Below are 26,024 nucleotides of genomic sequence, written 5' to 3'. Positions count from 1 at the left end.
AGCCTTTTTGACCGGACCCAAGATTAAACACCGCGCTGCAAAGCAGGAGGGGTCTAGCCGGAGCTATGTTCATCGTATGGGCTTAGCTTATTGATTCCTGTATGGGGTAGATCTGGCAGGAGCACAATGAGATTAATTTTTGCGTTCCTTCTCTTCATCCCAGCATCCCTCCCCCCTCAGCAAAAGCCTTTCATACGTCCTTCATCTCTGCCTCACCGCTCCCCGCGCCGCAGCGGCCGCATCCCCGCCGCGCACAGCGGAGGCCATCTCCGACCCGGAGGAGCCGAGCAGCAGGGATGCCGCGGCGGAGGGTGCAGCGGACCAAGACCAGGGACTTTGGTGCCTGCCGCTCCCGTGATGGACTTGCATGTCTTCAGGAAATCTCTCCAAGCTTTAGTCACAGTAACGGAGTTACTGAAGCAGAGGGAAATATGGGCAAGTCTCCTGTAGCTCTTAGCTCGCAGGCCAGCGACTGCTTCAAGGCTGAAACTTAATTAGTCCTTCCCAGCAATAAACACGGGCTCGCGGTGCTCAGTTCTGGAGGAACATCCCGCAGAGAGCCCCGGGGAGGGTCACTCCTCAGGGCTGAACGCAGGTAAAGGCAACGCTTCTGCGCTTGTCTTGGCAAATGGCCTCTTCCCTCCCCTCCTGCAGCTCAAGCTATAAACTACGGGATCTGATTCCCTGCTTTGCCACCTCCTGCACCTCCCAGGAGTACGAGGTTTCTATCACAGAGGTGGGGGGCCCGATGCCCTGCCTGTCCCGAGACCCTCCGCACGCCCCGGTGCCTATGGGCTGTGCTCTGCACCAGCCCCACACCGGGCACTCCGGGAGAAGCAAGCACATCAGCAGACCAGATCTGGCAGATGGGATCCCTGGAAAAGAGGAAAACGGGGGGCAAGAACCCACCCCAACAAAACCAGTCTGATCTCAGGGGAAGGAGCTGTTCCCCAGCCTCATGATGAATACGGCCAGTGACAAGAACAGCTCAGCCTTCAAAGGATGCCGAAGAACAAGCGATGCTCTCATGATCTCTGTCCTCAGCTACCTCGGTGCTGGGGTCTCCACCAGAGACACTCCACCCTGGTACCCCAGAAAGCAACTGTGCACAGACACTGGCAAGCACTTGGACCTGTCTCAAAGCAAGCTGCAAAGTCAGAGGACTGCTGTTGTGAGCTCCTCTGAGTGAAGCTCTTGCTAATTATCCCCGGCAGAGTCCTCCCCCCAGGCAGAATCAGACCCTCTTACGCCAGAGCTGCTTATAGCAGAGTCAGGGATTGCTACAGTCAAATTGATGAGCGCACTCCCCGTTTCTGAACACGGGTTTTCTCCTCCCAGCTTCATTAGAGCTGCTGATGTATGGCACATCAGGTACCTTGGGTGATCTGAAGTAATCTGTTTTTCATTAAGAGGTTTTTTTTTCCTTTGGGATCTATCGTGCCCTGACAACCCGGCTGTACCAAACAACAGCCATGCAACCTGCTCAGGAGTGGATCATATACCTGTTTCCCCCAAAATAGTATTTATCAGATGCCTTTAATACTAGGATCCAAACGGAAGCCCATTGAGAGGGAAATGAGCAGAGCTGCCGCCAGCAAAAGGCCAGAAGGCACCAAGTAGCACTGCCCCAGAAGGAAGGTGAAATCTCCATGAAACACTGGGAAAAGCCAAAGGGAGAAGGCAAAACCAAAGGGAAGCAGCATAAAAATGATCCCAGAGCCCTGGCGTGAACGGGAGTAAAACACACACGCAATTTTCCCATGCATGCCACTGTACCGTAAGTAAGCGGACCAGCATCACTCAGCGCTGCAAAGCCACCTCTGCTGCCTAAACCTCTCGCAGGAAAATCGGAATTTTCCTCCTTAACGGTTAGTGCACTTGTGGCCAGGCCAAATTACACTCAGAAAAAAAAAAAAAAAAAAAAGAAAAATCAGACAACGCTCATTAGTTCACAGAAAGAACAGACAACAATGAAGAACTTGCTGACACTCGCAGAGATTTTAAGCAGTGCGGGAAAGCCACCCGGCTGCTCCCGGCCAGACAGCTGGTTTTGGTAAATCAGCCGTGGCAGGGGGCTGCGGGCGCCTAACGCAGGCGAGACGTGGGGAAAGGTCTCGTTTCCCAGCGGGACCCGGCACATGAAACCGCCCCGGGCTCGGCGGTCTGCAGCCAGACAGCAACCAGACAGTGCCTTGAACAAACATGGTTCGGTATATGCGCCCCGCAGGCAATGCACCCTCTCCCACCAGCCTAAATACATTTGTTTGACATGGTATTAAGCTGGAATAAGCCCAGCTCCATCTCTATGAAGGCATCTGCCTGCGTCAAGCTGTCCATTACAGACAGACAGACATCATAGCCAGCGTATTTTGCTGCACCTGTAGCCTCTATCCTGCTCCCTCTTCAGCCCTAGTCTTGCCAGCCATGGTTTTCGTGTCGCATGGGCTTTTAATGGCTGACAACACATTGATTTAAAACCAGCAGAATTATTCCTGTTACCCAAATAAAGCAGTTCCTAGAATGGATGACTCAGAAGCCTCTCTCCTAGCCATGAATCAGAGCAGAAACACGATACCTCACCAGGGCAAGGGCAAATCACTTTGCCCTTTTGGTTTGGCATCTACGGTCTTTTCTTCTAAAAAAGAGACGAGAAGATCCGCTCTCTGCCGGCACTTCATCGGAGAGCTGGGCCTTCGCTCCCCAGGATGCCGCGGGTCAGGACTTTGCCTGTGTTATCACTGGAGGGACTGGACCAAGATAAGCAAAAGCAGGACGGTTATTAAAAAAAAAAATAGTTAAAAAAATAGAGAAACAGCCCTAGAGGTTTTTTTTTTTTTACTGTGACTGAGGAGCCCAGAACCAGGAATTTGCCCCAAAGGAGGTATGTGCAGCATGTGCCGGCAGGCAGAGAGATGGCAGAGCGACTCCTTCGACTCGCCCCTGCCCTCCACGGGCCCCAGGAGGTAGCTCTGCGAGCAGAGAGCCTGATGTCCTCTCAAAACACTGCGCTGGGATCTCGCAAAAGTGCTTGCACTTGTGTCTCTCGGAGCTGGTCTGTAACCTCCCTCTTAATCCCTCTGCTCACTGATAAACCTCACCCGGTTTATTTTGGGGGACGGGGCTGGACCGCTTGCAGATCTGCATGCTCAGCTTGGGAAAACAACGAAGACAGGCTTTAGGAAGAGGAAAAAAAAAAACAGTATTTGTCTGCAGAAACCACTTTGTAAAAGGTTTCCACCCTCACTCCTCCCACTGCAGTCCTGCAGCGATGGCCCCACGCTGCTGCAGCCCCAACACAGCAAGAGAGATGCTCCCCCAGCGACCAAGAGAGGAAAGGGGGTAAAACTACGCAGTGTGGAGACTTGCCCCAGATCAGAGACATCCATCTACGAACAACCCTCTGGGAGGGTGATGGTAGCCTTCGCCGAACCGATGCTCCCCCGAGGCGCCGGGGCTGCTGGACCGAGGGGCAAGGCCACCGAGCAAGGCCGGACGGAGTACGCAGAGAACACGACCTGTAACCCATCACAAACAGCACAAGCTGTTCAAACCTCAAGGAGAATTAATCATACGTCCAGGAGACTGCCCAGACGTGGTACTTCACCCTAAGCTCTGCGATATTTGGCCACCATTGAAGAGTCAATCCTTGATCCAAGTGTACGGGGGTTCAGGCAGCAGTGTCTCCTGGAAGATGCTCCTCTTCAAGGGCAGGCTTGAACCGCGTTTCAAGCCCAAACTGCTTCACTGCTCCTACAGACACAAGCCCTTGCTCACGGTCAGGTTTCCGTGGTACACATCTCTGCTCCGTGTTATCTCCCAGCACAATCGACAGGGCAGACCCCAAACCTGCCCCACACATCCAGCCCGCCTGCCCCCATACATCCCATCTGCCTGGGGAGCAAGGCAGGTCCTTCCCAACGACGGGAACTCCGCATCCCAAACTTCAGCCCTTTCCTTGGTCTGACTCCTTAAAGAGCAGGGTGACGAGGTCCACACCTGCAAAGAGATGCTGGAGACCAGGAATCCCACGCTAACAACTTCACACATCAAAGCTTCCTCTCTTCTACTCTGGAAAAAAGGGTTCTGTTGTTTTAACGCTTCCCAGCCTCATGATTTTGGGAGACCATGGTGCGTAGTCACGGGATGCCAGCAGCCGGCAAAGCTAAAAGCCAGTGGCAGTGGAAGAAATGTGCCGGCATCGTCCAAAATAATGCAGGAGATTTTCTAGAGATTTAAAACAAAAATGTTTTAAGTCCTGGTCCTAAAACTGCCCAAGCAAAACCAAACCACACTCCCAGTGACTTTTAGCCATCCAGATAATAGATGGGGAATAAAAGGCTTTGCTGGACCACTGCTAAAGCTTGCTCTCAGTCTAATCGCCTACTACTGTAATGAGATTACGTGGATTAGCTGTATTTTAAGGGAACGTCAATGAACTGGACAGCCTTTCTAGGCAGGTTTTTAGTGCTACACAGAATAATACCGGAAAGACATCAAACCAGGCAGCTATTTTTAGAAAGCATTCCTCTAAATAACCTAGGTGGAGAGAGATCGCAAGGCAACAGAGGTGCATTAACGCAGGCAGTAGCTGAATGAATGAATGTTGCAGAGAAAAACAGATTCATCCCTGGTTTCTCTTGGCTGAGTTGCACAAGAAATTAATTCAGCCGGACGCGAGCTTGCATTCCTCCAATGCTGTGCTGTGAAACGGACTCAAACATTGGAGGCAATGAGCAAGACAGGATGCACTCTGCTAAGAGAAGAAAAGAGTGCACTCTGCACTGGGTTAAAAACTGGCTGGACGGCCGAGCCCAGAGAGTGGTGGTGAATGGAGTCAAATCCAGTTGGCAGCCAGTCACCAGTGGTGTTCCCCAGGGCTCAGTGTTGGGGCCGGTCCTGTTCAATATCTTCATTGCTGATCTGGATGAGGGGATCGAGTGCACCCTCAGTCAGTTTGCAGATGACACCAAGTTGGGTGGAAGTGTCGATCTGCCGGAGGGCAGGAAGGCCCTGCAGAGGGACCTGGCCAGGCTGGAGCGATGGGCCCAGGCCAACTGGGTGAGGGTCAACAAGGCTCAGGGCCGGGTCCTGCACTGGGGGCACAACAACCCCAGGCACCGCTGCAGGCATGGGGAGGAGTGGCTGGGAGCTGCCCGGCGGGAAAGGGCCTGGGGGTGCTGGTCGACAGCTGCCTGAACATGAGCCAGCAGTGTGCCCAGGTGGCCAAGAGGGCCCATGGCATCCTGGCTTGTGTCAGCAATAGTGTGGCCAGCAGGAGCAGGGAGGTGATGGTGCCCCTGCACTGGGCACTGGTGAGGCCGCCCCTCGAATGCTGTGCTCAGCGCTGGGCCCCTCACCCCAAGAAGGCCATGGAGGGGCTGGAGCGTGGCCAGAGCAGGGCAGCGAGGCTGGGGCAGGGGCTGGAGCACAAGGCTGGGGAGGAGCGGCTGGGGGAGCTGGGGGGGCTCAGCCTGGAGAAGAGGAGGCTGAGGGGAGCCCTCATCGCTCTCTGCAACTGCCTGAAAGGAGGCTGGAGCCGGGGGGGGTCGGTCTCTTCTCCCCAGGAACAAGCGATGGGACGAGAGGGAACGGCCTCAAGCTGCGCCAGGGCAGGGTTAGGTTGGATATTAGGAAAAACTTCTTCACCCAAAGGGCTGTCAGGCCCTGGCACAGGCTGCCCAGGGCAGGGGTTGAGTCCCCATCCCTGGAGGTATTTAAAAGCTGGGTAGACGTGGTGCTCGAGGACATGGTTTAGTGGTGGCCTTGGCAATGACAGGTTACCGGTTGGACTTGATGATTTTAGGGGTCTTTTCCAACCTTAACAATTCTATGATTCTATGAAAATGTGAGGCCAGGATGAAGGGCTGGGGTTTGTGCCCGGTGCCCTTGGGCAGCCCTGTGGAGGTGACAAGCCCCAAGTCCTTGCCCTGGCTGCAGACAGGGCACATACCTGGGAAGGTGTCCCCCAAACGAGTCTGAAATTAAACTTCATCATCATCACAGCATCCTTCACCATGTGGGATGCAGCAGCTACGTCCCACACAGAGAGCAGGGGTAGCGGTTCACTGAGGTGCGGACAGACGGGTGCTTGCCCAGCGCTCGGAGGGACGGATCTGCTTTATAGTCATTGCACTCTTGCTCAGAAAACCCAGCGCTCACATACTCGCTCTCATTTTTTCCTAACTACCCTCAGGATTTAAGAGGAACTCTCAGAGAACCCATTTTTTTTCATTGCTTTTTGGCCCTGGAGCTTACTCCTGCAAAATACTCAGCAATTGCAAAATAAGCTGGATGCTGCACTGTCCAAAGTCCTTCACTCTTCTTTTCCAGGATGGATCCAAGCTGGAGCCTCAGGGACTGAAGCCCGGACATTTTGCTCCCCACCTTCTATCCAGCCGCATCTCTGTACCTTCTCTCTTGGTGCGACTCAGCCAGGGCTCGTGAATAAAACCCAATTACGGATTAAGCATCAGAGCAGCACAGCAAAAGGATGGCCCCTACCCCAGGCAGCTCACAGCCTGGGAACTTCAGCTCCCACCCTGGTAAAGCGACAAAAATAACCCATTAAAAAGGCACTTTAATTGCCTTGCCAGTGGTTTGCACAAACTCCAGCTAATGCTCGAGGTTAAAAATAAATTAAGCCTTAAACAGCAAATTCTCTTACATTCCTCCCACTTTTTTTTTTTAATGGGGTCGTGGGGAGGGGGGAAACAGATCCAGCCAGTCCTCCAACCCCTGTACCCAGCTCCTCTGCAACAAGGACCAGGGTCAGAGCTGCTGGGTTTGCTCCACCACAGGCTCCCGTTGCAGGCACCCAGTCTGTTTTGGGACATACCACCCAGGCTGCTGCCCAGATGCAATTAAGACAGTTATGAAGTTGATATTCTTCATGCCAGAAGGAATCTTAACCGGGATGGGAAAATTGAGAGGGTGCAACCATGCACCGTAGTCCTCCAGAGCCCTGGGAAGATCCGCTCCGTCCCACATGAGGCTTGTGCTTCTCAGGCATTGCCCAGCACTTCGTGTCCAAGCTGACCACTACTCAAGAGGAGAAATGTTCCACCACCACGCTTTTGTTGAAAAAAAGATGCAAACAGGAGGTGACCATATGTAGCAAAGCCCAAACAGCACCTGACAGGAGCACAAGTGGAGCATTGCCTGCCCGCTGCCTGCTACACAAGGATCATCTGAAGCGGGCGCGATCCTGCTCCCCATCAAGACCTGGGTGCCCAGAAGGGAGGAGGGAGTGAGACAGCAGCTCCACGGCAAAACTGGAAGGCTGCTGAAGGTTTGACCTGGTTCACTCTATTTTCTGATGCTTTAAATGTAGGGCTAAAGCGTCAGCCTGCCCTATGCTTCGTTGAGGGCAATGCAATTAAGGTCCTCTGCACCAGCATGGGCTCTAGACAACCAGTGCCCAGCATTTAGGGAAATATTGCTCTGAAACATCCCTTCTGCTCTGCACGGGGCCGTAAAAGAGTGATCAGGATGGAGCAATTTCACAGCCTTAATCCGTTTCTTCACTTTTGGCTCCAGTGGGCGGCAAGACACCCATTCTGCAAAAGGAATCGTGCCAAGAAAACCTGGCCGAGTGGTTTGGTTTGCAAGACTCAAGTCTCAGAGACTTACTTTTTTTTCCATTTCAATATCTATTCCTCAAAAAAATGTTTATGTTTCTCAAGCATTTTGCAGATCTTGCAGTACTTTGCCGGGGATAAAGGAAAGCTGACAAACATATTACGGCAATAAAGATTATTTTTTTTCAGTCTGAGTAGTAGCAGGCACATGAGATTTATTCAGATAAAAGAGGCCAGTGTGGGAGATGAGCTTATATTTCAGGATGTAAACCTAAATCATGGGGAGATTTAGAGACTCCACAGGGAACGGGCATCCCGCATCCCCAATGGGGGACGTCCTGCGTTAAAAGCAGCATCCCCATACCCTTCCCAGGACCTGCAGAACTGTCTGCCCTCCTCAGTCTCACGGCACTGGTCAAATGAAACGGGTGAGATGAGCAAAAGCACTAACTCACGCTCCTCCACAGGTAAAAAGGAGAAGTTTTCCAAACTTTGCCATCACGGTTTTTCCCAAGCTGTTCAGCTACTGCATTAACCCTGCAACTGCTCCTGGGATCTGCTGAAACACACAACATTTTCACGTACTGAAAAGATGTTGCAAATATTATAATGGGAATTTCCTTCAAACTTCATCCCTTTTTCCAAAACGCACTCTGCCCATTTTGCTGCATTTGAAGAACAAACAGCAATTTGCTTTCCGGCTCAGAGATATTTTTTTTTTTTTCATCCCTAGACCCATCTTTCTAACAGGCGAGATCATGGCATTTCTAATGACTTAAGGAGACAAAGACTGTAAAAGCCTTTCCCGAATGCAGAATTGCCTCTGCGCTCTCCAAACACACGAGATAATGAGGCCCTTCAAGCGCCGCGATCAAACTCCTTTCTACCAGCCCGATTAGCGCTGCTAACAACCCTGCTTGTGTCTCCTCCACCCTCACCCAGTTCAGCAAAGCGCTTTCTGCAGCATTTACACTTTGTTAATCAGTTGGTATTTACCAGAAATCCGAGGTTGCTTGTGCTGAGCTGTTCTGCCTGCTCACCTGCCTTAACATCAGGGGATGCAGCGACGCAATCGCTAACCCCGGGCAAAACTCAGCGCCGAAGAGGCACGCAGATGGCACGGACGTCTGTCGTGCCTAACATCAAGCAGGTATTTTGGGAGCGGGTGCGGTCACCTCGTTACTCTCAGAATTTTTGTTTTCTTTTTAAATAAGCAGAATGAGCCTCCATCTAATAACAAGAGCAGACAGGACTCAGGTGAAGCTGGAAGGTGAGAAAAGTTGAAAAGTCAGTAATATCAACCATTGATATTGTTTGGCACACATAAAGCCCATCAAGATGCCATCTGAGATTTCCCTGCTCCTTATTCAAGCGAGAGAGGAGACACCACCATGCGCATCGGGATGCCTTCGCAGCCACCGGTCGCGACTTGAGCTTTATTTTTCTCAAGGCATCTTGTCAAATTTCCTTGTTCGCCTCTGTTACCAAAGAACCCAAAACTGACCTCAGGTGTAAAGCAAACACAGGGGAAAAAAAAAAAAAAAAAAAAGAGAAACGTGCATACAAAATTTCAACGTTGCATTAAAACTTACCTCGCTGTGGTTTAGCAAACGGTGGCACGGGCGTGCAGGAGTGAGGAACACGTGCCAGCTGCCGTTGCTGGCACAGCTGTACGCACATCTGGCCCCAGTCCTGCAGCATCCCCTTCAACCTAGCAGCAGCTCCGGGAGCAAGGAGAGCTGCCCCTTTCCACCCTGTGAGCATTTTTTCTGCTTCATGAGGCTTCCCTTTTTGGCTCAACCATAAAGCCGCTTCCCCACTAGCTCCCTGGCCACCCATTTCCCATTCCCAGCTTTCCTGAGCAAGACGACAACCCTTGCCTACCTTCACAGAAACAGCAGCAGTCTGCTCTGTGCTTACTGCCTTACTAAAAGCACATAATTATTTCTAATTTATGGCATTTCTGACCATACTCAGCCTGGGAGATATGCGGAAGGAAACTAAGGCTGGCCTGCTCATTTCAGGCTCTGAGGAAAGGCCTCATACAACCTCAAAGTGAAAAAAAAACAGGGAGAAAGCAGAATTCCCAGTGAGCAAAAGAACTGTAATTCTTAAAAGAAATTATCTGAAATACTCTCCAGGTCAGATTCCTTGCTTGTAGAAGAGATGCAAACCAGTCCCAACATTTCAAGCTCCAATACTGACAGAAATGCAAAGAAACAACTTTTTTTTTCTCTTCCCATTATCCTTGATCTCATTTTAATTGGAACTGGTCCCAGCTGAATGAGATCCCAAGAAGCCCAGCATCTACCCTCTGTCCTTGAAGTCATTTTAAGCCAGGACCTATTTCCACATTCACATTTCCAGCCCTGCCTCCTCCCAGCAGGCCAGGGTTTAATTTACCTTTCCCCAAAGGCACTTTCTAATAGTTCAAAACTTTCCGTATTTCACAGGACGGGGCAGGGGGAGTTAATGGAGCACATAGCCCCGGCGAGGGGCCGGGTACAACCGGTGCTGTGACGGCAGACGTGGCGTTGCCAGCCTGATTTGCTGGGGTGCCGAGGATGGGGCATCCCCCCAGGTCCTTTGGGAACAGCCTGGGAGGATTTAATGCCGGGTCCCCAGGACGCGGGCATTGAGCAGCAGCGTGCCTGGCGTGCAGAGCCAGCTGCCGGACAGCAGCACGTTTGGGTCCCCTGGGAATAAAAAAAGGAACGAGTCACCTCTACACTCTGCAGTTGACCACGATGCAGGCTGCACCCTGCCTTGCGTTTTGCATCAGGCACACTGCAACACCTCCCGAAGCAGAGATTAATTGCTGGAAGTGACGGCTGGGACCTGCTTGGAGGCACGCGTGGCCGCTGGTTCCTTGTCTCCAGCGGGTCTGCCTGGCCGCTTGCCCGTGTGCTCATCCCGGAGCAGCACCGAGCAGGTCAAACCCAGGCAATTCCTCCCCACATCAGCAGCTTACTTTGCAGCAGCGGGGTGATATTCCGCCTTGCTCGCAAACGTGATCCAGCCTGCATTTTCTTCCGCCTCCTCCATAAACCCCCAGACCAGCAGCACGCACCTGGGGCTGGGGATACCCCCAGCTCCTTCCAGAGGGAGCAGCAGCATCACAGCCACAAAAGTGAGAGATGGGAATGGGGGAATGACTCCTTCCAGAAAGGCTTATGCCTCCATAGCTGCATTCCCCCTGCTGTGCTTCACTTACACATAGGAACAAGCCTCTCTCAGGGTCTGGGGATGATCTGCAGTTTCCTTTAGGAAGGGATTTTAGGAAGAGGGTTAAGAAGCCTCCAGAGGGAAAACAGCCTGTAGTCTGAACCAAGAAATTTGATTGGGCTTTTTATCTTAGTTTACATAGCTAATTGTTGCAGATGTATCAGTTACCATGTAATTAAGAGCATTGTAAAATCAGGTGTAGCCAAGAACTGACTTGTGCAAACAATCCGAGCAGCTGGGACAGATGGACACGGATGGGTATCGGCCTGGGGCGTTGTTTGCTCTTTCCTGAATCCGGAGGGATCCTAACATGAAGCTGAGACACAGCCAAGCTGCTTCCCTGGGAAACTGTACGGACTCGGAAAGTCTCCCATCGTTCAGCCTGGGAGTAAGACAACAGCTCAGGCAGTGGAGGGTAACTTTTCATCCACGGCAGGTCATGGCCGGTGAGGAAGGCACTAAGGGCACAAGAGCAGAATGCAGGTTTCCCACCTACACGCGGCGGATCCACACCAGGTCCCAGGAGGTGACCTCTCTCCCCGCCGCAGAGCGGCTGTGCAGATCCCTGCCAGTGACCCGACGGACACGCACGTACCCAGGCACCGCTTCTTACACCTCCGGGGATGCTCACATCAGCGCGGCAGAAAGCTTTTTCCTCGAGTTCCCCCGCTCCTTCCCTTCCTCCCAGGAACGCCCTGAGGATAAGCACAGTAAGAGCCATGTAGCACTGGGCCGCTGCAGCGGCGTGGGCTGGCCAGCTTCCTACGGAGATGACTGTTGTGTATAATATAGGAACTGAGCTGCTTGTTCCAAGCACAACCACGCCGGCTGCTTTTTAAAGACAGGCTTAGCTCGGATGCAAAGTGCTACAGGAACAAGCAGCACTAATTCCCCTTGCAGCCTCCAAGCCAGGGGACGTTGTCGGTAGGGAGATTTGGGTGCTTGTCCCGCTCCTGATCCAGCCCCACGGACAGGGAGCGCCTGCGAGGTCATCCTGGCACCTTTCAGCAGGGCTGAAATCGGCTCCTGTAAATCCTCGCGTGTAATTCTGCCTGGAAAGCCTTCGAAGCAGATCACTGTTTAACCTCGCCCTGGTACAGATCATGGAAAACACACAGCGGCTTCCCAGTGCCAAGCTTGGGCGGCACTGGTCGGCATCGCGCCTGCCTGGGAAGTGCAGCTGGTGAGGTGTGAAAGGTGCAGCCGTCGGTTAGGAGAGGAGTATGAAGACATCGGGGCAGAAAAGAAAAGATTTGGTGCTTCAACGCGCAAAAATAATTCAACCAGTATGAAGTATGCAATTTTCTTCTGCACTGGTGTCAAAGACACTCAAAGCCCATTTGCTGGGCGTTCGCAGGCCATGAGCACTGAATTTCACTCTTTTCTACATGTTCAGCTGCGCCGGTACAAGGATGGCAACACCTTGCCACTATTCATCACATACGTACACCCAGAGAGGCAAATAAAAATACCACAATGCCAACAACTAATGAATAATCAATACCAAACCGATAAGTCTTTCGGCTGAAAAGCCGCTGGCGGCACGTGGAGTAGCTCACGTTTCAGAGTAAATTGCCCACGGAGCAGCAGCAGAGCTACGTGACAAGGATGAAGCCAAAATGAACTGCCATGGCTAATGCAAGTCCTCTTCCATTATAGCTTCTTTCCATTTCTGCGCTAGTCACAGAAGCTCTGAGCTCAAAATAATGGCAGCAGTGTCTAAATTTAAAAGGGCAAATTTTACAAAGCCGAAAGCAATCGTTAGCATCACTGAGAGTACGGGACTTGCTTAAAGCATCTACCAAAGACCCTAAAAGTTACAAATCCAGAAAAGCAGCAAGAGTTAAATCAGGCAAAAACCATTCTGGCAAAAATGAGATGTGGAAAATGCATGGAAACTTGATTTTTCTTAAAGGCACAGAGAAAGAAGAGGAAAAAGAAACGGCACTGAAAAAGAAATGTCCAAGGTCGGTGACTGATGAGGACCTCTAAAGGAATCCATTAAATCTGAACAGCCAACAGACTTAATTGTAAAGTAAGGCACTTTTTAAGCATGCTAGGAACAGAAAATTAGATAGCTGCTAGATTCACTATTAGGTACCATCAGTAAAATTGGAAGCGAGTACTGTGCTGCCGATGGGATAAAACAGTTACCAAAGAGGACGAGAGAAATTCAGTCTACAGATGAACCATGTGCACCCCATCGTGCAAAAGCAGGGTCTTTCCTAACAACCTCCTGTATAACCCACCTTAAAACCCCTTAACGACAGAGATTTCAGTATTGCCAAACACCTGCTAAAATAAAGCATTTTAAAATCAACCAGTGAAACACAGGGAAACTTTGTGTAGTTGCAGTATTTTAAGAAAGGACGAAAGGTGAAAGGCAGGAGCAGCAGGCAACCTGGGGTCAGCTCCGGCTAGGACAGCGGGACAGAAATTTCAGGTAAATACACGAACTGGAGACTAAAAATACAATTCCGATCAGCCAGCTGAGTTTCCTGGAATTAGGCCTATTTAAAAGACTTATTTTTTCTTTGACAGCCAACAGGGCTGCATGACGCAGGCAACTGCCTCAACACAGCGTTTGCCCAAATTTCTCCAAAGCACAGAATATTTTGAGGATAAAACTCACACCAGGTGAAACAAACCCCCCCCACATTAGGTGTGTGCCAGCACAGCCCCATGCATGGCTGTCAACGGGGCGAGACCAGGGAGGGAAGCCAGCACCCAAGCACGGTCCTCAGGGGTTTTTGTCGCTGCTCAGTCTCATCCGTGATTCATTCTGGGGGATTATATTAAATATAAACATGTTACACAAAACATTAACTAATGGATGGTTGGTTGATGACACAGTTGCACGGAGACCCAAATCACCTCGGTGGTCCACAGACCATGTTTTTGTGTGGGACAGTAATACACGAGGCCACAAAAGGGAGCTCTGCCCGAGCCAGAAAAGAATTTGTGATGAGCGTGGGGCATCTCTTCCACATACGCCGTCAGAGCAAAGCCAGAGCAAAAGGAGGTGGTCCTTGAAGGTGCAACGGGCAACACATCCATTAGGAGTCGGAAAGCAGGCTCACACCAACACACGGCATTGCCAAGGTCACGGCTGCATCCAGAGTGGCACCTGGACGACGCCGGTCACAGCAGCAAAGTCCCAAGGGTGGCCACAAAAACCATACGTGACGGAGCAGGAGCCTTTCAGCGTGAGGTTATAGCACCTCAAATACTTCAGCCTCCTGAGGAGCGGGTGAAGAGGTGACCCAATCACGGCCGGCAAGGAGCTGGGAGTGAGGAGTCACCTTTGTGACAAGGGCACGATGACATCCCCCCTCTGCAAGTCAAAGCTAGATAAGTTCAACCTTGAAATGAGATAGCATCTCCTCAGAGTGAGAGCAATTAAATGTTGGCACAAGGTATTGGAGGAAGGGGGGAGGGGGGGCTCACCATTGCTTAGAGCCATTAAAACAAAATTAACAGGCTGGTTTTTAACCCAGCCTTCTGTGTCTGCAGGAGGATGAGATGCAAACACTTCCCTGCAGTTGCATTTCTGCAACACCTCCCACCTGGGGACGTGGAAAGTTTCAGAAGCATTATTTATGCCTCAAAAAAGGCCTGAGTGGTAGGAGAACAGCAGGGTCATGGTAAAAAAGGAAAGATCAAGGCAAAAGGACTAAAAACCAAGGTTTGCAAGCATTGGGTGAGATTCATCTCACTTACATTTAGACCTCTCAAACTCAGATATCCAAGTCAGAACCAGCAGCCTGAAAGGCATCTGCCTGCCCTGCGTCGGAGGTTTACCGCAGGGAGAAACGGATCCCGTTCGGGAGGTGCCTGTCCCCTCCGTTTGGTGGGGGGCAGCTCAGACCAGATGCTTTTAGATGCCCAAGCGAGGGCAAACGAATCGCATCCACCAAAACAGCTTCAACTGCAAGCGAGCTGCCTCACACCACCTGGAAAATCGAGAGGTAATTTCGGCTCGTAATGCCAATTCTGGCAATATTGCCTTGCTGAGTTGCCCGGCACCCAGGATGCAGAAGCAGGATGAGAAGCTACTTCAGCACCTGGAGGCAGGTCTTCATGTCTCTCTTCTAGGTATAAAAAAAGAGACAAACAAGAGACCATCTGCACGAAGCACTCAACCTGAAGAGCTTGAGGTTGGCCGAGATGCTCGCAGTTCAGCATCCTTCTTTCTGAAGACGGGTTATTTGATTGGGATTTCAGACCTTATCTGTCCTCACTAACAGGCTGGGCTCAGCTTAAGGAGGGAAAGGACTGCAGTGAGCCTGACTTTTCTCTGCTTTGGCTCTGAACCCAGGCAGAGGCTCACAGTGGTGGTCTCCCAAGCCCAGGGGAATCGATGGTACATGGTTTATCACGTCCCTTTACCCTTTCTTCCTTTGCAGGGACGGGGAATGCTGATGCTCACCTGCTGGGTGTGAGATTTATCCTCAAAATATTATGTGCAACTCCAGCTCTGGCTCCTGTGATATCCTCACCACGGTCCTGGTCTCCCTTTCCCTGCAATCCTATGCACACACCTCCACGGGGCTTCCTTGTCAGCTTCAACCTGACGGATGTCTGTCCATCCAAAAGAAGGAAAAGTGCACTGCAAATCTGAGTCTCAGTTGCATCCCTTGATCATGTCCGAGGTGGTGAAAAAGACGTCACCGTTCCCAGGCCTCGTTCTGCAGGAGGCTGCGCTCCTGCTGCAGACCAGGAGAGGGAAAAAGCACTCTGCGTTTCCTGGGAAGTTCCCAGTGCCAGGTAGGATCAGACGTGCCTAATTAACAGCGAGGAGCAAGCAACACAGAGCTGAATGCAAGGACCAAAACCCCTCTCAGCAGTATCCAAGCATTGTGTCTCCAAAACCAAGCCAGCTGCTTCGTCAAGAGAAACCCTTGACACTCCACATCACCTTCTCTGGCCGTGACATCCCCCAAGCACGCAGACATGAGACTCGAGGGACAGGTAGCAGAAGCACAGAAATGCGTCCAACACGACGAAGAAACTGAGCTGTGGATGCACGCCGAACCCCGGGGGGACCCCTCTCCCCTAACCCACCCCTCGCCGCGGGGCTGGAGGATACGGCTGGGCACATAGGTGCGCGGGGACGGCCCGTCAGAGCCGCTGGGACGCCAGGGTTGGGTTTTTCCCCCCTTCTTTCTGGTCCTCACGCTACACCAGCCCGGGATGAATCTTCCCGAGTCGCCGTGCCTCCCGGCGCGGCAGCCGCCCGCCCGTTCACCACGCATCGAGCGCGTTTGATGCCATTAAAGCCTGGCCCGTCGCCACCTGCCATCTCCAGCCCACGCTCTCTCAGACCCGAGGCTGTTTTCAGGCTAGGAGTAAATAAATAAGACTGAGAACAACCGCAGCCTGCCTTGGAAAGGGGGGGAAGAGGGAGAGAAGCAGGGTTACCCCTCCGGACAGGGCGAAGGGGGCCGGGGACCTGCCGGGCACGCCGACACCGCCTCGGCTGTGGGCAGATTTAGCTGTGCAAGCCCACCAGTCTGTATGTGTACACATGTACAGACACATAAAGCACGTATTAAAGCAGAGAGAAGCAAATGCACAAGCACTGGCTCGTCCTCTCGGGCAGCAAACCGGCGCTGCAGGCGTCTTTAACCCCCCGTTCCGAGGAGGGGGTCCCCGGCAGGCCCGGCGGTGGCAGCGGGGCCGTGCCCGGCGGGGCTGAGCCCCGGGGAAGGGCGAGGCGACAGCGGGCGGTCCCAGGGACGGCTCCCCGCCGCCGGCCCCGAGGTCCGGTCCCTCACGGCGCCGGGGCAGCGAACCCCCTCAGCGAGCCCCGCCGGAGCCCCGCACCGCATCGCTTCTCCCCCCGCCACCGGCAAATCCCCTCACGCCACCGGTCACCGGCGGGCTCAGCCCGCAGCACCGGCTCGGGGGAAGCGGGAGCAGCGCCCGGGCGCGGCGCGGCGCGGACAACGGGGCGGGTGGGGGGGGCGCCGGGGCACCGCACTTACCAGGGCCGCGCCGCTCCGCCATGGCTCGGCTCGGCTTCGCTCGGCTCAGTTCGCCTCAGCTCCGCTCGGCTCGGCTCGGTTCGGTTCGCCTCGGTTCGGCCCGGCTCGGCTCGGCTCGGCGCACCGGCACCGCGCTCCCGCCCCCGCCGCTGACGTCACCCACCGGCCTCAGCCGCCGCGCGGGGGCCACCTGCCGGGGGAGGGGCGGGGGAGGGGGCGATCCCCGGTGAGGAGGCGCCGGAGGGACCCGGTTCCCCCTCTCCGCGCCCGGGAGGAGCCGCCTGAGGGGACCCGGTTCCCCCTCACCGTCCCCAGCAGGAGCCGCCCGAGCGGATCCGGCGTCTTACCGCCCCGGTCAGCCCTTGTGAGGAGCCGCCTAAGGGAATCTGGTCCTCCCCCCCTCCGCCACCGTCCCTGTGAGGAGCCGCCTGAGGGGATCTGGTCCGTCCTCCCCGCCATCGTCCCTGTGAGGAGCCGCCTGAGGGGATTTGGTCGTGTGTCCGTCCGTCCGTCCGTCCGTCCGTGTCCCCCCCCCCCCCCGCCATAGCCCTGTGAGGAGCCGCCGAGGGGGGATCCTCCCAGTCCCCACGTCAAGGAGGGTGAACCCCCTCACTCTGAGCATTGAGACAATCCTGGCTGGGCTTTCTCCCCTTTCCCCCCTCCCCATAGCCAACATGGGTTTGCTTATTGGTGTTAACGTGGGTTTCCAGGTCTGCACCAAGCCAGCGTCCCTGTGAGACCATGCCGGGGCCTGCTTTGACCCCAGGGAGCCCTGGAGCATGGCAGCGTCCTTGTGTCTGTCCGCTCCTGAGGTCTGTCCCTGCTGAAGCAGGGTCTTCCCTGAGGAGAAAGGCGTAACAGGTTTTGGGTAGCGTCCCAAGGGGCTGAGGGCTATTACAGGTGAGGTAGCCGAGGTCTTTCCACCCCCCGGTTGCCATGACCCGCCGAGCAGCCTTAATGGAAAAAAAGTCACTGTACGCTGTATTTACAGTGTGAAAGAACAATTAAAGGAAGCTGCTTCAACAGTCTAAGTGGAGAAAGCACGATAGTTTGATAGGTATTGATCTCCTCCAGACAAGCGTGCTGCTTTGTTAGAGCTGGAGGAACAGAGCCTCCCTCGTCTTCTGCAGGGGAAACAGTGAGAAAAAATAAAAGAGAAAATGGTCCGGTAAATTAAACTCCCAGGGAATTCCACAGGAGGAAATGAAGGTGTATAAACAATTTTTGGTGGTATAGTAATCTATAACAAGGCCGCTTCAGTGTTTCATTGTTTAAGATTAAAATGAACGTTCCCATCCGGTGAGCAGGAAGGTATTGAATTGGTGCTTAGGCCTGTGAATGCAAGGGGAAACAATCAGAGAGAAGAAAGAGGAATAGGACCATTAACAGTTGTTGTTAAAACCTCCCAGGGAAACCGATTCCGTGTGCCCCGCATCACCGTGGGCTTAGGTGCTGCTTCCCAAAGCCAAGCGTGGAGGTTGTTCCCCCGGTTGACAAACACACAGCCAGGGAGAATGAAGAGCGTCCTGGGGCCCTCCAGGGAAGAGCTCGATGGGGGAAAATGGGGGTGTTTGGGCAAAGATGTTCTCCAACGTGACTGTTGTCTGGCGTCTCGCTTCAAGGTTTTACTACAGCGAATGGTGCGGTGATACCCCCGGCCCCGACTCCTGGTTCAGCGGAGAGGTTTCCACCGCCAGAGTGGCGATCAGCTCTGCTCAGCTTGAGCGCCAAGTGCCCCATGGGAATGGAAAATAAATGAACCGTCCTGGCCGTGGGGTGACGCTGAAGCACACAAACCCCCTGCTGTGGGAGCACGCTCGGCATCCGCGCTGCCTGGGAGTGATCCGGGGATTTGAGGACTTCTTTTCCGCAGCTTGAACCCTTTGGTTTGTGGCACTGCCGTACACTGAGCCGTTTTGTTTAACAAGTAGGCCGGCGAACTCCCTCTTGCAATTAAGCAACAAGTGTATGCCCACGCACATACGCATTTATATTTTCTCTTAAAGGGTGGTCGCTGGTTTGGTTTTGGCGAAGAGGCTGGATATTACGGGTGCTTCAGAAAACCAGGGCAGCGCTCAGCACCTCACAGGACCTTGGCGGTCGTCCCCGGAGCAGCGCCGCGTGAACAACAAACTCTGGCAGCGCTGTGAATGGCGTCGCGGAGCGGCTCTCACGCCACCCTAGCAATGAGCACCGCAGCTTGGCAGGATTGGTCCCGAACGCTAACAAGATCCAGGGGCCTCCATTCAAACGGGATGATTAAACGGCAGTAACTCCGGGCAGCTATAGTTAGCTCGTCATCATCATGAAGCCGCCAAGCGTCATGAATGGAAATACGATATTTACGGTACGCGATGTTGGTGCGACTCGAACTGTACGCCAAAACTGCGGGTTTCGGCACCTGTCGGCGTTTAATGGTGCCGTTACCCACGCGCGCACACAGACAGGAGCTGCTGCTCTCTGGCGTGAGGTGGGTGCAAGGGCGCGTGTTTCCAAGCAGGATGAAGAGAGACGGGCTGATAACATGATAAGCGACTTTTAATTAAACACTACGGAGCCTGAATAGATAATCATGGGCCTGCGCTGCATCTTCATGCACGAAGAATTGTGTCTTTTTTTAAGCAGGGAGAAGCAAAGCTCTCAAAAACCTGCCTGAGTGTTTACATCAATTTCCCGGTGATTGGTGAGGAGGGACCCGGTGCACTTGATCAAAGCAAGCAGCGCCGTTACCTGAAGCATGTGCCAATAATGGGAGCTGTAAGAATCCCTTTTTTTCACCCTGCCAGAAATGTGGTTTTTAATCCAGGCTTCTCTGTGTGAGGCAGCCGAAAGCACAGGTAAGGCAAACGCAGAAAGGCATAGCATTACTCCTGCCTGAAACCCGGCAATTCAGCCTTCCCGCTGCGGGCTTGGACTATCGGATGCCTTCAGGCAGAGGGTGCTTTTCTCTGCCGTCTCCTTTTCCACCACTTCTTATTTTCATTGAGAGAGGGGGCATTTTTATTGTCTCATCACAGCGTGTGCAGCATTTTATTCGGAGCCTGAAATTCACCCCTTCCGCAGGCAAAGAAGCTGAAACCCACAGGGGTGACCTTCAGCCTGTACTGGAGGGCTTACACCCTGTCCAGGTGTAGATTTCACCCCAGTTGCATAATGATGCCCTTACACCCACTGCAAAATGTTTCTCTTGCATAATATTATTCTGTCTCCAGTTACAGGACTCATCCAACATATTTAGGAAGTTAAATCATTAGCCCCCGAAATAAACGGGACCTGAGTGTCTACAGCACAAACGAGTGCCAGAAATCCCCTGCCAGATCTGAACTCGGCGACGTCAGTGAAGTGATACAAGTCAGCCCAGTGCCGTCGTTTCCCGCTGGATACAGCACATTCAGCACATCTTTTTTGACACGCGTAACGCCGCCTTTTCCAGACGCATCCCCGATATTTTCTCAGCCCTTGGAACAAGACGCAAAACATCGGTAGTTGACCTGTCTGTTAGTGACCTGCAGCAGCACACCCTGGGATGAATTGTTAATGCTTTCACAGGTCCGTAGACAACAGGTAGAGAGTAAAGACTCCTTTTTTCATGACAAATTCCATAAAATGAAACACTGTTGTAAAAGTGGCCACATTTCCAGAGGTGCTAAGCCCAGCTGCTGGGCTTTGGGGGCATTTCAGGACCCCTGAAAAAAATAATCGTGCTTTTATTCATCAACACTTTGTAGGTTGCCTTCTCTCTACATAGATGGGGAATACCGTTAGGAATTGCTCCATGTTACAAGAATTTCCCATCTTACAATTGCTTTCATGTGCTTGTGGGAAACCACAGGATAATTTATGTGGGAAGAGACCTCCGGAGTCACCTAGTCCAGCCCCCCGCTGCTCGGAGCGCGTCTTCTCGGATCAGGTTCCTCGCAGAGTTTTCCGGTCACCTTTTGAACATCTCCAAGGATGGGAAGTTGTACAGTGGGGTAGGGCGAAGGAGATTTAACAGAACCGGGTTTCGTGTGTGGGGCAGCGAAAAAACGTTTCTTGCCTCGGCAGCCTCCTCTTCTCTCCAGGCTGCGGGCTGCCTACCCCACGCGTACACGCTGCTCCAAATTTTAGCTTTCCTCAGCACTTCGAGCTTGCAGCCCGATTTCATTCCGTCAGCTGTATTATTAATCAGCAGGCTGCAAATTATGTTGCTGTAACCCACGTACTTTTTGTATTTGAAACCGAAAAGAAAATAAATTGGTGCGTAGTAAACAAATCCCAGCTTTCTGGGAGAAGCATGCAACTGGTGCAGCAGAGCAAGGGGAGCTACGGGTTGGAGAATGCCCTCGTCCAGGCTGGACCCCCTTGTCAGCGGATGGAGATAATTAGCGGAGTGCTCATCCTGACAGGCTCTGTACAGATCCCAGGGTAGCAAACACACCAGCGAGACCGTCTCCCTCCTGCTTCTCACCCACGGTGCCGCTTGGTCTGGTGAAGCCAAACCGCCGGGGTTTCAGCCCAGCTGAGCAGCCACACAGAAATACCCAGAGAGCCATCACCCAAACCCAAACCCATGCTGAATGAACAGCTCTCTAAACAGAGGCCGGAAAAAGAAAAGGACAATATGAAATGTTTAAAAATCTCCGTGACTTCCTAACCTTTCGTGCAGAAAAGGACATATAAAAATACCAAAAAAAAAAGAGAGGCTGATTAATGGCTGGGCCAGAGCTATTCTCCCATGTCCATGTTTCCTATTCAAACTAAGTTTGCCTTTGTAAAGGTCAGTTTATATTTCCAGATTCAGTGCAGCGCACTCTAATTGGGCTGGGGCAGGGAAAAAAATTTAAAAAAAGCCATTTAATAATGCATAGGATTTTTTTTTCCCTCCTGCTACAAAGAGGTGCACGGCTTAGTAGAGCTCCAGTGCAGCTTTGGTGGTGGTATAACCACCGGTGTGGCCGCGTTAGCCCTGGCAGCTCCTCTGATTCCACTGAAATTACTCTGCATTTGCACCGATGCCATCAGGAAAAGATGAATTCCCCAGGCGGGGTGTGTGACAGTAATGTGTGATCAGTTGCCCCGGAGTAGTATTAATGTACAAAAATAAAGTGGAAATTAAAAACAGCAGGACAGGAAAGCGCTGCGAGTGTCAAGCTGGGGAAATTAAACCACTCTCAGTCACCGTGTGCGCCGGTCGCTGCTCCATGCACGCTCTGATTTCTCCCCAAAGTGTCATAAATCAAGTAGATACTTAAATGTCAGTGTCTACAAAGCGGGTGAGTCCTGGCTGGTGGGGACGCGTCAGTGGAGTGAAACCAGCTCGTCCTGCAGCGGCTGCCTGCACCCATCACGTCGTGATGCTCCCACACCGCCGTCGCTGCGCAGTGCCCTTCCCACTACGACTGAGGACATGAAAAACACGAACACAAGCTCTTCGGCACAGGCACCACACCTTCCTCTTTTTTTTCCTTATCTTTAAAACACCAGAGCCAGATCAAGGGTTTGAGTTTACATCTCTTAGAAGGAAGGAGTCACTGCTGCAGCCCTGGCTCAGCTTTATTCTCACCTAGCAAAGCTGGCTGTGCACGGAGCTGCCTGTTTTGCCCACCTCACCCTGCCCACAGCAGCAGCGAGATCCTGGCTTTGGGCAAAGACTTCCATTGCTGGAAGCCTGAACGTCAGCTGAGACACACCGGTGAGTTGTCCGCTGAGGAAACAGCTCTGCCTCTTCGAAACGGGAATGCTTCAAGGGAGGAAATGTCAGAGTACAAAAATCTATCATCAGGCACAAGTGAAGTGTTACCTCCCGCCCCTGCCAGCTCCTCCGGTGCTCTGCGAGGAACGGAGGATTCGAGGGAGGAGGAAGGGTCTGAGATACTTCAGAGCCGCACTGAACCCAGGGCTGGATAACGTGGCAGAGGACAGCTCAGAGCGACCAGTTTGAAGAATAACTGAGCGACTGAGCAGATGTGTCGCCCAGACGTCAAGCTCCTGGGGACGAGCCCGTGTAATGAAAGTCGTGTCACCAGCACAACCCTTTTACTTTCTATTTATTGCAAATAACATCACGTTTGATTTAATGCTGGTGTCAGAGCACCCACCCACCAAACCGGGACGAGAGCAGCGATCGCTGCCACTCGCTGGCTGCGAGGGATCCCAGCCTGCAACAAATTTAGTGGAGAGCAAAGCTTTTGATTTCCCAAACTGTCACCAATTTGGCATCAACTTCCTTGAAGGTTTCCTTTTTTCTTCCGTCTTATTAAACTGACCTAAAACTGCCAAAGCAAAGAAAAAAGATGAAGCCTCTCTCCTGTCGTAGGCAGCCACCTTTGTAAATCCTTCAGAATGAGCTTGTCACAACTCCCCGGTACAGGGGGATGCCGTTAGAGCCATCATTCTCTGCACACCCACATTTTCCACTGTTTTCCACCTCCTGCTATTATTTTTCACGTACACTACAACCGGCATTTACAGACCATGCACCTCGCACCTGGGAGCGGAGGCGCCTGCCGGAGCGAAGGCGGGAGAAGACCCCCGAGGAGATGCCACGACTCCCAGCTGCGTGGGCTGGGGGGCTCCAGGGATGGCCTCGGAGACCCCAAATTTTGCCACGGTGCTTCCCAGTTCCTCTCGCACCCCAGAGTCAGTTTGTCACGAGCAATTCACGCTGGCACCAATGTGCCCGAGCAGAAGGAGCTGCCGCATGTCTCAGCTTCGCCTCCCTTTCCCTGCCCAGCATCCTTCCCTGCTTACCTGCTTACCCACAAGCCATTTATCCTGGCATCTCGGTCGTTAATAAAGATGCTAATTAAAAGCACAGTCTCTACCTGCCCATAATGCCTGACGTTGCTGGCTTAGCTGTGGCTACTGAAGCCATGATGGGCGAGGGGAGCCCAGGCACAGCAGCAAGGGACCACACAGGGTCTACGGTGCTGCAAGACAATTTTGGAGACTGGTACCTGGATCAGCTGCATTCCTGATTGCTCAAAGCATTTTGCACCCACAGCAGAAATCCAGCCACAAGAAAGAAAACCAACAGAATTACTTTAAAACTTGTGTTTTTCTTTCTAAAAGCAGGTGCCTTTCTTTTGCCACCGCATGCCAAATCCAGCCAATGCCTAGATTAAACAGCGTCACCTCAAAACTGCCGTTTCCCCATCCTTCAGGGCAAATCCCTTGCAGCGCTCGGATCCAGGCTTGGCTTTAAGCAGAGGAGCTACCCCAGGAACAACTCACCTGCTCACGTGGGTATTTAAGTGTTTTACCAGCTCCCAGCATTTGTGTTCCTGCTCGTTTGCAGAACTGAGCCTGCAGAAAACAAACAGCCAGGTTCTCTTTTGCATGGACCTTCACAAAGCATTGCTCCAAATTACCTGGGAGAAGCACGGAAAGCAGAAGGGAAATAAAAATGGGAATTAGTCAAGGTCTTCCTATTCATAGATTATTTCATCCATTAATTAAAGCAGAGCAGGCTTCAGAATGGGAACGGCTTCCCTGAGGTCCCAATTAAGTGGGATGGCTTTGCGCCAGCCGCAGTGGGTATCCGAGGGACTGGGCGAGGACGGAGGGATTGATGAATGATAATGAAGGAGCTGTTTGAACACGCGCAAGTGAAGTTCTCAAATGACCTTAAGCAGCCTCGTTTGGGAAAACTGCGCTGTCTGCGCCAGGAGATGCTATCTCCTCCGAGAACAACCCAGCTGAGGCATCATCCAGCCCTTTGTATTTTAGATTAAACATCTCGGGAGTATTTCATGAGAAATAACCAATGCCAAGTGCACAGCAAGATAATTTTTTTTTTCCCCAAGACTGGCGATTTCCCTGCATTGCTGTTCTAATTGTAAATAATGTTTTTAAGCTTAAAAAGGTGTTTTGGAAGTGATGCAAACTCTCCAACCTCCCAGCCCGCAGGACTGCTAAGTGACGGGGAATGGATCTTGCTTTATAACCGCGGTTTCTGGCTCTCGGCCTGATGCTGGCCGTTGCCGGAGACAGGCCCCTGCAGTCACAGCCGTCGACCTGGCTGAAACCTGTAATTCCCATCTCCACGCTTAGCACCCTCTCAGATCCCATGGCGTACTGAAGCCGAGCAGTATTTAGCTGAGTTAGCCTTTTAATAGGAGGTCCGCTTGAATTTACGACTCAAACCAAAACCCTCCAAAGCTGCGAATGCGTCAAGGAGCAGACGCCAACAACCACCTCCCTGCAGAAAAGTCTCCTGGCCCAACGCATGGCTGGGATGTCGCACGGGGAGCGCATTTGAGCTAACACCCATGGTAGTTTGGGAAACGAGCTTTTAATTAATACTTCTGTGCCTTTTCTAGAGGCTCTTAGCTGGGAGTTCAGCAGGGCAAGGTTGGCAGTGACACTGAGCTGCTCTCTTCCAACCCAGGCTGAGAAGATGCAAAGTACCCTGCATCTGATGCGCTCATGACGGCAGCACAGCTGTTTGGGGAAGAATAGCTCAAAAGACACTCGTTTAGCCCAAGATTGCTTAAACCCTCCCTCTGACGGTACCTGTGTTATTGCGCACCGGCTGTGATGCTCCAGGTTTCAGTGTGCCTCCAGCAACAGCCCGTAGGCAGCCCGAGGACGGGATGCGGGAAGCGATGCTGTGGCTTGCTGGCCCGTGGCAGCCGACGGCACCGGGACCCGGCATCGCGGGCTCCGAGTCACCAGCAGCGTGGGAAAATTTGGCTACCAACGAGGTGCTAATGATGACAGAGCTGTGAGCTTGATCTTCCCCTCCGGCCATATGGTGCTGGACAAGTCTGGCAAGCCCTGGCCGTCACTGGAGGTGTGCAGACAGGGCTTGAGCCCCAAAATCAGGCATGGTGCATGGGGCGGGGCAGGATAGCTGAGAGTCCCCAACTGTCCCCATCACCTCCCAGTTCCTCTGGGTTGGATTTTGCTGGAGTTGTTGTCCGAAAGGGACAGGGAAGCAACTGCTCACTCCCCCTGCACGCGTCTCCCCGCTGCCTTCTCCTGGTGGGCTCCAGCCGCTGCTTTTGTGCCTGGTATTAGCCAGCAAGCCTTGCGTGTCCTCATTGATCAGGGGGTCATCCTGGGAATGCCACTGCTGCGTGGGACATTGGCTGTTGCTGGCGGGGACTGTCACTCCCATCCTCTCCTTTCTTAGGTGGCTGCAGGGAAAGCCAGCATGGAAAGCGGAGCTTAGGGCTCTGCCCCTCAGCCTGTGGCTCCCACGTCCACGTTTTTCCTCTCCGTTTTTCCTCTCGGTGTCCCCCAAGAAAAG

The 26,024-nt window shown here is 52.7% G+C and overlaps 1 protein-coding gene across 4 annotated transcripts in view; it reads right to left on the bottom strand.

Annotated features, from left to right (window-relative positions):
* Nucleotides 1–17,132, bottom strand: part of MAPK4 (mitogen-activated protein kinase 4) — a 48,431-nt gene extending 31,299 nt beyond the window's left edge. For all 4 annotated transcript variants that reach the window (XR_015707912.1, XM_087772835.1, XM_087772834.1 and 1 more), the window contains exon 1: nt 16,790–17,132. The gene's annotated coding sequence lies outside the window, so the exon portion shown is untranslated. The remainder of the gene's footprint in view (nt 1–16,789) is intronic.
* Nucleotides 17,133–26,024: the final 8,892 nt, after the last annotated feature.

Source organism: Nipponia nippon, unplaced genomic scaffold (genome assembly GCF_047370975.1).
Source record: "Nipponia nippon isolate SJK-2023a ecotype South Korea unplaced genomic scaffold, ASM4737097v1 scaffold_37, whole genome shotgun sequence".
Classification (NCBI taxonomy): Eukaryota; Metazoa; Chordata; class Aves; order Pelecaniformes; family Threskiornithidae; genus Nipponia; species Nipponia nippon.
Note: the sequence above shows the minus strand (reverse complement) of the source record. Positions and strands in the feature narration are given on the sequence as shown.